The sequence below is a fragment of the Pleurodeles waltl genome, chromosome 10 (genome assembly GCF_031143425.1).
Source record: "Pleurodeles waltl isolate 20211129_DDA chromosome 10, aPleWal1.hap1.20221129, whole genome shotgun sequence".
Lineage (NCBI taxonomy): Eukaryota > Metazoa > Chordata > Amphibia > Caudata > Salamandridae > Pleurodeles > Pleurodeles waltl.
In genome coordinates this window covers 1061669946-1061682778 of record NC_090449.1, presented here as the reverse complement: position 1 = coordinate 1061682778, position 12833 = coordinate 1061669946, and the positions used below count along the sequence as shown (strand labels likewise).

At 48.3% G+C, this 12833-nt stretch overlaps 1 protein-coding gene across 4 annotated transcripts in view; it reads right to left on the bottom strand.

The window, feature by feature from the left end:
• Positions 1-12833, bottom strand: part of TBC1D5 (TBC1 domain family member 5) — a 1391198-nt gene that overhangs the window by 536020 nt on the left and 842345 nt on the right. The window lies entirely within an intron of this gene.

Below are 12833 nucleotides of genomic sequence, written 5' to 3'. Positions count from 1 at the left end.
ACACGCTCTGTAAGCAAACGTAAGCGCGTGCTTAGCAAGCGCTTACCTAAAGCCGGGCAGCCTCCAGTGCCCACAGAGGTGTAATCCCCAAAGAGAACATAAGTGTCACCCCAGCAGCAGCACACACCGACAAACAAATACACAGATGCAGCTTAAACAGCGGGGCAAACCTCAGCCTGGCTCACCCGCAGCAGTGGCGTAACAAAGGCCTCTGCAGCACCCAAATCTTTTTTTTGTTTTTTTTTCAATGGGGAAAAAAGGACTGCAGAAAATGGCTTGTGTTTTCCCCCCTGAAAATGGCATCAACAAAGGGATTGTGGTGCTAAAATCACCATCTTCCCAGCTTTCAGGAACAGGCAGACTTGAATCAGAAAATCACATTTTCGAACACAATTTTGGCATTTCACTGGGACATACCCCATTTTTACTATTTTTTGTGCTTTTAACCTCCTTCTAGTTAGTGGCAGAAATTGGTGTAAAACCAATGCTGGATCATGAACAGCTAAACATTTCTGAAAAGTAGACAAAATTCTGAATTCAGCAAGGGGTCATTTGTGTAGATCCTACAAGGTTTTCTTATAGAAAATAACAGATTAAATAAAAAACGACTGAAATTGAGGTGAAAAAAACAAAAAAAATTCTCCATGTTTTGCTCTAACTTTTTCCTGCGATGTAAGATTTTTTAAAGCAATATACCGTTACGTCTGCTGGACTCTTCTAGTTGCAGGGATATATTGGGCTTGTAGGTTCATCAAGAAACCCAGGTGCCCAGAGCCAATAAAGGAGCTGCACCTTGCAATGGGTTTTCATTCTATATCGGGTATACAGCAATTCATTTGGTGAAATATAAAGAGTGAAAAATAGGTATCAAGAAAACCTTTGTATTTCCAAAATGGGCACAAGACCAGGTGTTGAGAAGCAGTGGTTATTTGCACATCTCTGAATTCTGGGGTGCCCATACTAGCATGTGAATTACAGGGCATTTCTCAAATAGATGTTTTTTTTTTTTTTTTTTTACACACTGTCTTACATTTGGAAGGAAAACATGTAGAGAAATACAAGGGGCAATAACACTTGTTCTGCTAGTCTGTGTTCCCCCAAGTCGCCCGATAAAAATGGTACCTCATTTGTAATGGTACCTCACTTGCGAGGGTAGGCCTAATGCCCGCAACAGGAAACTCAACATGAACACATCACATTTTTACATTGAAATCTGACGTGTTTTTTGGCAAGTGCCTAGCTGTGGATTTTGGCATCTCTCTCAGCCGGCACCTGGGGAAAACTACAACACCTGTGCATTTTGGAAAACTAGATACCTCGGGAATCCTGGATGGGGCGACTTGATGAGCTCTCACCAGGTTCTGTTACCCAGAATCCTTTGCAAACTTCAAAATTTGGCCAAAAAACACTTTTTCCTCACATTTTGGTGGCTGCGTTTTTGGTCCTGGGCTCAGCAGCCATATAGGGAAACCTACCAAACCCAAACATTTCTGAAAACTAGACACCCGAGAGAGTCCAGGGAGGTGTGACTTGCGTGGATCCCCCAGTGTTTTCTTACCCAGAATCTTAAGCAAACCTCAAATTTAGCTAAAAAAAAAAAAAAAAAAAAAAAAAAAAAAAACATTTTCCCCACATTTCTGTGTGAGATCACCGCACCGGCGAAAGTTTCCTACCACCCAACGTTCCCCTCAGTCTCCCAGTAAAAATGATACCTCACTTGTGTAGGTGGGCTAAGTGCCTGTGACGGGGAAGAGCCAAAAACATGTCGAAAATGAGGGGGAACGAAAGCGGGTCCAAAAGGGCAGTTTGAAAAAAAAGGTTTTCAGGCTGCAAGTGGGGCAGCATTTTTATCGGTATAGATGCGACAATGCTGGGTCGTAGGAATTTTGTGGATTCCTACAGATTCCGGAAAGTTCGATCACAAAAATGTGGGAAAAATGTGTGATTTCCAGCAAAGTTGGAGGGTTGCAGGGCATTGTGAGTAAGAAAATGGTGACAGGGTGCATGTGTAGCACACCACTCTGGACTCACCCAGATGTTTAGTTTTCAGATGTGTCTAGGTCTTGTGGATTTTTCTACATGGCAGCGTCCCAAAGTCCAAAAAGTGCAGCACTCAACATTCCAAGTGGGACAATTTTGAGAGTTAGACAAGCTCTCATGGCCTAAACATAAAACCAACCCCCAAAATAATCAAATGTCCTCTTGCTTGCTGTGGAATAAGATGTTTTAGTGTGTGGGGGGAGAGCTGAAAGCCTGTTAGCCCCTTCAGTTGGGGTGGGGGCATAACCATGCCCATACTGGTTGGTAGCTAACACCCACTATTTGTTTTTTATTCCCTGGCATCTAGTAGGCCTTCTGCCCCCCTCCCCTCCCCGGGGAGTGGATTGAGGGTAATTGCCCCATCTGCCAACCGGAGGGTAGAAAAACTTTGTCCCCATTTATTTGGAGAAAAAAAAATCTTCCCTGGTGTCTGGTGATCTTTCTGCCCCCCTGGGTGGCAGATGAGCCTTACAAAAATAAGCCAATCTGCCCCCAAGGTGGGTAGAAATGGCCTAAAATAACCCTCACCCACTGGGGGCGTCCCTTGCCTAAGGGGTCGCTCCCCATCTATTTAAAAAAAAAAAAAATCCCTGGTGCCTAGTGGTTTCTGCCCCCCTTGGGGGCAGATCAGCCTAATTAAAATAGGCCGATTTGCCCTCAAGGAGAGCAGAAATGGCCTTAAACAAATTTGCCACCCACGGGAGCGATCCTTCCCTAAGGGGTCGCTCCCCTTATCAATGTAAACCAAAAAAATAATTCCTGGCATCTAGTGGCTTCTGCCCCTCCCCGGGGGCAGAAAAGGCCTAATAAAGAAATTGCCCCCTGGGGCGCGACTGTTACTAAAGGGGTCGCTCCCCTTATGCCAATATAAAAAATAAAAAAAAATCCCTGGCGTCTAGTGGCTTCTGCCCCCATCAGCTGAATTAATATAGGCCGATCTGCCCCCAGAGGGGACTGAAAAGGCCTAATAATGAAATTGCCCTCTGGGGAGCGACCTTGCCTAAGGGGGTCGCTCCACTTATAAACTTACATAATAAAAAAAAAAAATCCCTGGTGTTAATATAGGCTGATCTGCCCCCCCCACCCCTGGGGGGGGGGGGGGGGGGGGAGAGGGGCAGTGCGCAGGGGGGCAGAGGGTTGGGGGCAGAGGGGGCAGAAATGGCCTTAGATAAAATGCCCTCCTTTGGGGAACGACCCTTGCCCAAGAGGCCGCTCCCCTCATGACAATTTCCAAACAAACAAATCCCTGGTGTCTAGTGGAATTCCTGCAGCACGATCGGCGATCGTGCTGCAGGAATGCTGATCGTGCTGCAGGAATGCTCAGAGACACAAAAAAGGGGAGGAAAAGCTTTTTCTTCCCTTTTCATGCCTCTGTGACCCCCATACCGAGGAGAAACAGATTGAGGAGAAACTCATCTGTTTCTCCTTGGATCGCTCTCGAAGCATTCTTCCAGGGCGACAGGAGGCAACCTCTGATCAGGTCAGCGCACGATCGCTCGCTGACGTCATCAGACATCACTGGTGGGTTCGGGGGGGGGGGGGGAGCGGCTGTGGTGGAAACGAATCCCCTTCCATCCCTGCCCATGGGAGGGGGGTGTGAGGCCCTCGGGGAGCGCTGGCGCTTCCCCTGTGGGCTCATTGCTGGACGAGGTGGTTACGTCCCTGGCGTCTGAGCACCACAGCAGCGGACGTAACCACCTCGTCCAGGTCACCCAATGAGTTAAAGGATGCGCTCTTCAGAATGTACTAGAGAAACAGGGAATTACCACAGACCTGTCGCAAGACTTCTCCAACTTCACCCAAGAGAACGTTTGAATCTAGTCCGGGGTTCACTCCCCTGACGGCACTGACTGTGCACAGAGCCTCCCAGGCTCCACACACTACTTCTTTCTTCAACCAATGCCTCCTCAGGTCCCTAAACTTCAAACAAAATATCAGGTTTGACAACCCAGTGCAGTAACCAGCTAAATCAAATATCATCATAAGAAATACCAACAAGCATTTGCAATGCAACGGGTCTCGCATTAGAGCTATTCTCATTGTAAATTCCTAACTGGACTTTTCTTGCCACATAAATTGAAAATGAGAAGTAAAACAGTTGACATAAGCGAGCCGATTCAAAGCGCCACGGCTGCCATGAGCATGAATGCCAAGGAGTGGCACCACACACATTTTTGTCATCACTACACAACAGACTTCCTGCTCGAGTGGTTAGACTTGAAGAGAAGCTTCTCCCAAACCTCTGCTTACAAACAAGCTGCCCAATACTGCCTTCCCTTTCCTCCTGCCTCTTACACTCGAACGCTGAGGATGCACCCACAACTTAGAAAGAGGCAGACATAAGAGGATAAAGTAATCTGTAGGGTTACTTTATCTCTTTGCCATTATCATCCTCCTCCCAACAATCAGACAATATGCACTGATTGGCTCATTTTAAATGGAAGGGACCTAGTAGTGACGCAAAGATGCTGAGGGATGCCAGACCCCATACCGTACATGCTGCGATGGAGACGGGCCAATCTCCACCGCAGAACGCGATATCACTGGGCACATTAGGAGGACAGCTGAGGACTGGACCTGCTAGAGCTTTGGTATATACACCAATCACAAAATACTGAGGCTCCCTAATCATTGTAGACAATCACAACATTTTCAAAAAGTGTTCAGTGTACTTTCTTAGATAGTCTCTAGCAAAACAACCGCCAAGCACATATTGTTCCATATTTAGAAGAACTATGCTTTTAATTTAAATAAGAATACATCACAAGTACCATGGGTGGATGTGATAAAACTCGATAAAGTATAGCAGAGGGAGCAATAAAACAGAGTAAGGAAGGGGTGATGTACGGTAGGAAGCAAGAGCCGGTATGCTCAACAGTACCCTTGCTGCTGCTATGACAAGGTGCTAGGAGAAGCTTTGCTGATCACAGGTGTCCTCTTCTAGGAGAAGGGTCGACTGGGAAGAGAATTCAGAGAGACTAGATGCAGCCTTGAATGGAAAGCAAGGCTAGAATGCAAACCAATCACTCTTCCACGCACCCAGGAGTTTTCCAAGGATCACAAACACTGGCACATAAGGGTGGTACCACGACAGAAGTGTGAAATGTTGAAAATCCCAGACTGAGACCAGTCGATGATCTTGTGAATCTTGCAAAGTAAGAGAAAGCATCACACAAAGCAGACAGAAGATTAGGAAGCCATGAACATGTTTCGCTTTAAGTTATTGCTTCATATGGTACTAATCCCATTCTGGAAATAAAAGACTATCCAATAGGACATCCTTGAATCACTAGTACTTCGAATATGTTAGGATGCGGGTTGAGAACTTCAATACACCAATCTTGTACTGCCTAGAGATCCCATAGCAGCATCCACTTTAAGACTGAAGTCATGCAGTTTGACTCATCCCAACCTTTATTTTCTAGTTGTAAACATTTTTTATGACCTGTGCCTTCGGTCCAGCTTGTCTCCAAAGCTTAAATGCACCATTGTTCTGACACCAGCATCAGAAAGGGTAGGTGCAAGTGTAACTACATGATAATCACTCTCCATCCTAGAGACTGTTCCAGCAACAGTGCTGCAGAGCGTTGGTTTTAAGGCATCACAATCACTCTCCATCTTGATTATCAGTTCAAGCGACAGCATCACAATGAGGTTGGTCGACACACATCACAAGCATTCTCCACATGGACTCTCCATTCGAGCGACAGCACCACAATGCAGTTGGTCTACACACAAAGCCACTCTCCACCTCGACTCTCCGTTCAAGCAACAGCACGACAGTGCAGTAGGTCTACACACATCACAATCACTCATCTAGTCTACATCCCAGAGACAGCACCACAATGCAGTTGGTCTATACACATCACAAGGATTCTACACCTCGGCTCTCAGTTTGATCGACAGCACCACAATGCAGTAGGTCTACACACAAAACAATCACTCATCTAGTCTACATCCCAGAGACAGCACTACAATGCAGTTGGTCTACACACATCACAAGCACTTCACCTCAACACTCGGATCGAGCGACAGCACCACAATGCAGTAGGTCTACACACATCACAATCACTCTCCATCTTGGCCAACCGTTTGAGTGATAGCACCATAATGCAGTTGATCTAAAAGCATGACACTCACTTTCCAACGAGGGTCTCCATCGCAGAGACACCACCACAGTGTAGTAGCTCCAATACATCACAATCACTCTCCACCCAGAATCTCAATCCTAGAGGAAGTGTAGAGTGGTAGGAGTAAACGTCTCAATCATTCTTCACCTAGAGTCTCAGTCCCAGAGACAGTGCCACAATGAGGTACGTCTAAATGCATCACACTCACTCTCCAGTATGAGCCTTCATGTCCGCGACAGTGCAGTAGGTCTACACACATCTCAATCACTCTCCGCGATAGTGTGGTAGGTCTACACACATCTCAGTCACTGCCACCATGAGCCTCCATCTCTGCGACACTGCGTTAGACCTACACACATCACACTTACTTCCACCATTGGCCACCATCTTGGTCGCAGTGCGTTAGGCCTACACACATCACAGTCACTCTCCACCATGGGCCTCCATGTCAGCAAAAGAGCGGTAGGTCGATACACATCACAGCCACTCCCACCATGGGCCTCCATCTCTGTGACAGTGCGGTAGCTCCACACAGATCACAGTCACTCTCCACAAAGAGCCTCCATCTCCGACACAGTGATAGGTCTACACATGTAACAGTCACTCTCCACCATGAGCCTCCATCTCAGCCACACAGCAGTAGATCGACATACAGCACAGTCACTCTCCACCATGAGCATCCATCTCCGCGACACTGCGGTAGATCTACACAAAGCACAGTCACTCTCCACCATGAGCCGCCATCTCCGCAACAGTGTGGTAGCTCTACACACATCACAGTCACTCCCAACATGAGCCTCCATCTCCCTCAACAGTGCGGTAGGGTCTACACACATTACAATCACTCTCCACCATGAGCCTCCATCTCCACGACACTGTGGTAGTTCTACACACATCATAGCCACTCTTCACCATGAGCCTCCATCTCTGCAACAGCGTGGTAGCTCTACAAACATCACAGTCACTCCCACCAAGAGTTTCCATCTCCGCTACATTGCGGTAGGTCTACACACATCAGTCACTTCCCACCATGAGCCTCCATCTCCGGGACAGTGCAGTAGGTCTACACAGTCACTCCCACCATCGGCCTCCATCTCCGTGACACTGTGGTAGCTCTACACACATTACAGTAACTCTCCACCATGAGCCTCCATCTCCATGACTGTGCTGTAAGTCTACCCACATCCGTCAGTCTCCACCATGGGCCTCCATCTTCAAGACACTGCAGTACTTCTACACACATCACAGCCACTCTCCACCATGAACCCCCAACTCCACTAAAGTGTGATAGGCCTACACACATCTCAATCACTCTCCACCATAGGCCTTCATCTCCGCAACACTGCGGCAGGCCTACACACATCTCAGTCACTCTCACCATGAGCCTCCATCTGCGCTATATTGTGGTAGGTCTCCACACATCACTGCCAGTCTCCACCATGAACCCCCAACTCCACGACAGTGTGATAGGCCTACACACATCTCAATAACTCTCGCCCATAGGCCTCCATCTCCACAACACTGCAGTAGGTCTACACACATCTCATCAGTCACTCTCACCTTGAGCTTCCATCTCTATGACACTGCGGTAGATCGACACACAGTCACTCCTGCCATGAGCCTCCATCTCTGCAACACTGCGGTAGGTCTAGACACATCACAGTCACTCCTACCAGTGCGCTAGACCTAGACACATCAAAGTCACTCTCCACCATAAGCCTCCATGGCAGCAAAAGAGTTGTAGGTCTATACACATCAGTCACTCGCAACCATGAGCCTCCACATCAGTGACACTGTGGTAGGTCTACACACATCAGTAACTCCCACCATTGGCCTCCATCGTGCCACAGTGCGGTAAATCTACACACATCAGTCACTCTTCACCAGGAACCTCCAAATCAGCCACACTGAGGTAGCTCTACACACATCACAGTCACTCTCCACCACGGGCCTCCATCTCAGAAACACTGCGATAGGTCTACACACATCACAGTAACTCTCACCATGAGCCTCCATCTCAGCAACAGTGCAGTAGGTCTACACACATCACAGTAACTCTCACCGTGAGCCTCCATCTCCACAACAGTGTGGTGTGTCTACACATATCCCAGTCACTCCCACCATGAGCCTCCATCTCAGCAACAGTGCAGTAGGTATACACACATCACAGTCACTCTTCACCATGAGCCTCCATGTCAGCCACACTGCGGTAGCTCTACACACATCAGTCACTCTCACCATGAGCCTCCATCTCCACGACAGTGTGGTAGGTCTACACACATCTCAGTCACTCCCACCATGAGCCTCCATCTCAGCAACACTGCGGTAGGTCTACACACATCAAAGTGACTCTTCACTATGAGCCTCCATCTCAGCCACACTGCAGTAGATCGACATATAGCACAATCACTCTCCACCATGAGCATCCATCTCCGCGATACTGTGGTAGATCTACACAAAGCACAGTCACTCTCCACCATAAGCCGCCATCTCCGCGACACTGTGGTAGGTCTACACACATCATAGCCATTCTTCACCATGAGCCTCCATCTCTGCAACAGCGTGGTAGCTCTACAAACATCACAGTCACTCCCACCATGAGCCTCCATCTCAGCAACACTGCGGTAGGTCTACACACATCACAGTCACTCTTCACTATGAGACTCCATGTCAGCCACACTGCGGTAGCTCTACACATATCACAATCACTCTTCACCATGGGCCTCCATCTCAGCCACAGTGCAGTAGGTCTACACACATCACAATCACTCTTCACCATGGGCCTCCATCTCAGCCACAGTGCAGTAGGTCTACACACATCACAGTCACACTTCACCATGAGCCTTCATGTCAGCCACACTGCGGTAGCTCTACACACATCAGTCACGCTCCACCATGGGCCTCCACCTCAGCAACACTGCGGTAGGTCTTAAACACATCACAGTCACTCTTCACCATGAGCCTCCATGTCAGCGACACTGTGGTAGGTCTACAAACATCCAAGCCACTCTTCACCATGAGCGTCCATCTCTGCAACAGTGTGGTAGCTCTACAAACATCACACTCACTCCCACCATGAGCCTCCATCTCTGCTACATTGCGGTAGGACTACACACATCAGTCCCTTCCACCATAAGCCTCTATATCTGGGACATTGCAGTTGGTCTACACAGTCACTCCCACCATGGACCTCCATCTCCGTGACACTGTGGTAGCTCTACACACATCACAGTCACTCTCTACCATGAGCGTCCATCTCCACGACTGTGCTGTAAGTCTACCCACAGTCAGTCAGTCTCCACCATGGGCATCCATCTCAGCGACACTGTGGTAGGTCTACACACATCACAGCCGCTCTCCACCATGAACCCCCAACTTCACAACAGTATGGTAGGCCTACACACATCTCAATCACTCTCCACCATAGGCCTTCATCTCCGCAACACTGCAGTGGGTCTACACATATCTCAGTCACTCTCACGATGAGCTTCCATCTCTGCGACACTGAAGTAGGTTTACACACAGTCACTCCCGCCATTGGCTTCCATCTGCGCCACAGTGCGGTAGGTCTAGACACATCACAGTCACTCCCGCCATGAGCCTCCATCTCTGCAACACTGCGGTAGGTCTAGACACATCACAGTCACTCCTACCAGTGCACTAGACCAAGACTCATCACAGTCACTCTCCACCATAAGCCTCCATGTCAGCAAAAGAGCTGTAGGTCTACACACACCACAGTCACTCTTCACCGGGAGCCTCCATGTCAGCAACACTGTGGTAGGTCTACACACATCAGTCACTCCCCACCATTGGCCTTCATCTCCACAACAGTGTGGTAGGTCCACACACATCACAGTCACTCCCACCATGGGCCTCCATCTCTACGACACTGCGGTAGGCCTACACACATCACAGTCACTCCTGTAGTGATTCTGCATCACGCAGTAAGACGAAGGCATAGCAGTCAACACAAAAGGACCAAAAGAACGTCTTTCTTCCTAACAGCCTGTAGGCTCACAAAATTGAAGGAGGTCTTTTATCTGCTGCCTTCATTTAGCTCACCGAGCAGTCTTTATTAAAGCGGAGGCACCAGGCAGTCAAAGTTCATTAATACCATTTATATAATCTGTGCCGTTTCAATTAACTCAGCAAGACACGCTGCAACTTGATAACGGTCTCATTAATTCAATAAAATCCCATAACTATTAACAATATGCTCCATGTTAAACGGGGTGTCACCTACTGCAAAATAATAGCTTTAACAGCTTGGGATGAGGCTTAACTTGGGTTTTTTGTTAACGTTATTCGGCTAAATATTCATTGCTTATGCGGCAAGGTGCTATTTCTCTGCAAGGCATGTAGGAGACGCGGAGCCAGCAGGGGGGAACGGAGCCTTTTTATGTCGGAGTCACAGCAGCTAATGGTACTCTGCACTCAGCAAATGAAGAGACTTTTGATTAAGTAAATCGGGCTGGGATCTCATTCCTCTTGGGGCTGAGCACTGAGGGTGCGGGCGAGCAGGTCAGACCAGGGGCATCAGGGCAGAGAGGGGTGCAATCAGTGGCGGCTCATGGAAGGGAAAAGGGGTGCAGGGCGTGGCGGGGGAGGGAGGACAACAAAAAATATAATATTATATATATATATTTTTTTTTTACTTACCTTTCCCGCCACACTGCTCTGATCCGCTCCTCGTCCTTCACTACAGGCACAGGTTCCCAGCCTGCCCTGCATCCAATCATAATGCTGCTTTCATGCTGCTGGCAGCATGAAAGCAGCGTTAGGATTGGATGGCGCGCCCAGCCTGGGCGCTCCGAGGCAGAGTGGAAGTCTCTGACTGCTGTCTCTAACCAGGCAATGCAATGCCAATTTGGAGAGAGCCTAGTGCGCATGTTTGTTTGGCGGCCCGAGATGGCAGGCCAAACATACATGCGCACTGAGGCGAGTGCTGTAACCACCCCCTCCGTCCCCGTGGCCTCCACCTTTTTACAAAAAAACGATAATAAACATGGTTTATTATTGTTTTCTTGTAAACGTTTTGCAGCTTCTGCTGCTGTGGTGGGGGGGGGAAGGTGGGGGGGGGGGGGGAGGTGCTTACACTCCTCCGACAGAGCAGAGGAGCCGCCCCTGGGTGCAATGGCCAGCCTCAGCCCTTGCATCATGGCAACTTTCCCACTGGACAAGTGCGTGAAGGACCAAGAACCCGTCGACAAACAGCACAGGAGTGTCTTGCAGGTTTTAACTCGAGAGGTAGAGTTGTTGCTCAGGCCCACGCGCCCACTTAGAAGCACTGAAGAGGAGTCTGATATGGCATCTTTTGAACACCATATGTATAAGCCACATGACAAATTGTAGATATTTGATGAGCTTTGGGGCTCTTTCCTAAAAGACTGATGTTGAGCTCAACTTTACATTTAAGGTGCTTACCCTGAATAAGTAACGTTTCATATTTCATACAGACTCCTATGCTTCGTTCTCTTGTCTCCTTCTCCGGAGATTTCCCCAGTCTTTGGACACCATGTTGGATATGTTTGCTTTTCTTAGATAGAAGATGTGAATTGAATATCATTTTTTCTTATTTCTTCACATGTGGGGGTTTACTAATTCCTCCTTTCTTCGTCACACGTGTTTGTTTGCTGTTTTGTTTTTATTTACTTTTTCCTTCCCCTTTTCTTTACGTTTGGTTGTTGTGTGTTTCTCTTTTTCCTCTTTCACTTGATTTCAGTTATCAGTTGTTAATTGTCTTCGAGAATTTATGGTCTTCTGTTGGACTTAGGAATTAGCATTCTACTTTGTTGACTTTCTCTCCCTCCGTGGAGATTGGTTCGTGATTTTTTTAATTGTACAATTCTTGTTGTAGTAGTGAGAAAAACTCAACAAATAATTGAAGTATAAAGAGGAGTCAGAAGCCAGGCTCCATCACACTGACGTCTGCCTTCTTGTGAGAGAGGCCTTAGGACTGGCTACCGAAGGCACCAATAGGGCGTGAGCTTTCTGAGAGCAGGAGGCCAGAGGGCGGCCATGATGCTCTCAGCAGGTGGCGTGAGAGGGCCCATGAGGCTCTGCATCACTGGCTTCTACCGCGCTCTTCTAGACGAGGCAGAAATTACCCCCTCTACTAACTTCTAGGCAAAGTATCAAGACTTTCACGTCGTGATGGTGAACGTAGGATGGCCTTCGCTCCTCTCTTGGGGGTTTGAGATTGCAAGAACTTCCCCCAATTTCCTCTGGGCAGGACAGAGCTTGACAGCCTCAGTTACAGTAATTTCAACTCCTCAGTTACAGTAATTTCAACTCCTCCCTCCCCTCATTGGAGGGGCACGCAAAGCTTCCCCTGCCCATCACGGATAGCTTGTCATATTTTCTCCCTGTAGGAGAGTGGGCTCTCCTACAGCTTTCTGCTGGGGGGGAGGAGAGTACCACGCCTTCTCATACTCTCTTCACGAGAGCGGGGGGGGGGAATACTTCCAGGACCCTCTCAGACATGGGAGAGTAACATGGCTTCCTCTGCAAGGAGTGACCTGAGCTTGTGGGCAGAAGGGCAGAGATTGAGGAGCTCAGCAGGTGCACACACACTGCAAGGGGTTCAATGTGAAGTGCTTGGGGGACAAGGACAGGACGAGGCGCTTAGAAGCCAAAGCCTAGGACTGCAAACAGAGTCTG